The sequence below is a fragment of the Ailuropoda melanoleuca genome, unplaced genomic scaffold (genome assembly GCF_002007445.2).
Source record: "Ailuropoda melanoleuca isolate Jingjing unplaced genomic scaffold, ASM200744v2 unplaced-scaffold67757, whole genome shotgun sequence".
Classification (NCBI taxonomy): domain Eukaryota; kingdom Metazoa; phylum Chordata; class Mammalia; order Carnivora; family Ursidae; genus Ailuropoda; species Ailuropoda melanoleuca.
In genome coordinates, this window is record NW_023242455.1 from 1 (window position 1) to 1451 (window position 1451).

The 1451-nt window shown below is 58.0% G+C and overlaps 1 non-coding gene across 1 annotated transcript; it reads left to right on the top strand.

The window, feature by feature from the left end:
* The first annotated feature begins 28 nt into the window (after nucleotides 1-28).
* On the top strand, nucleotides 29-1445 carry LOC100477822. The gene is made up of 3 exons (XR_004623082.1): nucleotides 29-160; nucleotides 1061-1110; nucleotides 1302-1445. It is a non-coding gene; the product is annotated as an uncharacterized LOC100477822 (transcript).
* Nucleotides 1446-1451: the final 6 nt, after the last annotated feature.

Consider the following 1451-nt stretch of genomic DNA (forward strand, 5'->3'; position numbering starts at 1 on the left):
CCCCGCCCCGCCCCTGTCCCCCACGGCTCCGCCCCTCGCGAGCAAGAGCCGGCGCACGAGCGCCACTCGGTGCCCGCCTAGAGCTGAATCTCAGCCTCGTCCTCCTCCTACCCCCACCCACAGGCAGAAGGTGCCGGTGCAAATTCAACCAGCAGCAGAGGTAAGAGGCCCCTCCGGGCTCTCACTCACCTACTTTCGCTCTAGAGGGGCGCAGGGAGTGAGGCGGGGAGTCCACCCGCCCCGCAGCCAGAGACCCTTCAGCAACTATGTATTAAGCACCTACTACGTTCCAAACCCCAAGCCAGGCCCTGGGGACCAAATGGTGAATAGATAAACTGCCCTCCCTGCCTGGCTGAGCTCCCAGCCCCGTGGGGGCGGCGGCCGTGGGTTCCAACAGCCCCACAAATATAAAATCACAAAGCGTGATAAGTGCTGTGAGAGAAAGAGCCACGGCGAAATGAGATCACCGCACTTGGCGGCCCAGTTTAGCTCAGCGTCCTGTTCCTAGCTCTTTGATTCATCTTTAAATAAAAATTTAAAGCAATGTATGAATACCTTCTCCATGTTAAAACAATTATAGACATGCTTTTAAATAATAGCTAATATTTAGTCCCAAATGCCAGATACTGTTTTATTGTGTATTATCTTATTTACTCCTCACACCCCTTGTATGAGGTCGGTGCTGTTGTTAACCTCATTTTACTGATGAGGAAACCGAGGCACAGGGAGGTGAAGTCACTTGCCCAAGATCACTCAACTAGGAGATAAGGGTTCTGGGTTTCTAGCCTAGGCTGTCTCCAGGCCGGCTGCCCTCAAGTCCTTCAGCACCCCTCCCCCACCAACTTCCCGGCTCTTCCCCAACCCTCCGGGAGGCACTTGGAGCACCTCCTGCCACAAGCTTAAACCGCTCCTGGGTGCGCCTGATTATCTAGCGGACCCCGCGCCTGCTCCTCGCCCATCTCTGGCCCTCAGTACAGGGGGTGTGTGAAATGAGGGCTGCACTGGGGCATTCAGGGGGCGGCTGCCTCTCTCCTTTTTCATCCCTAATTCTTTCTGCCAGGACTGGGGAACCTGATGAAGAGGAGGGAACTTTCCGCAGCTCCATCCGCCGTGAGTTTGGGGAGACTTCGGGTGTTTGGGGGTGAGGGCAGGTTCCAAGAACCCCTTTTCTGGCCCGGACAGGGGCGCGGAGGGAGGGGCTTGATCTGAAACCAGAGGTCTGGGAGTTCCCCTGCTGTTCCCCGCTCCGCAGGAACTGGGGTGCCCCTCCTGACACCCGAACTCTCTGTGTTCCCCCTCAGGTCTGTCCACCCGCAGGCGGTAGAGACACCTGGCGTGATGGAACCCAGCCAGGTCCTGCAGCTCGGGCTAGGCTGGGGGATGGGGGGAGGAGAAGGGGGCAAAGGGTGGGGTGGGATGGCTGGGGGGCTCTCTGGCCTCTCACCTCTTTC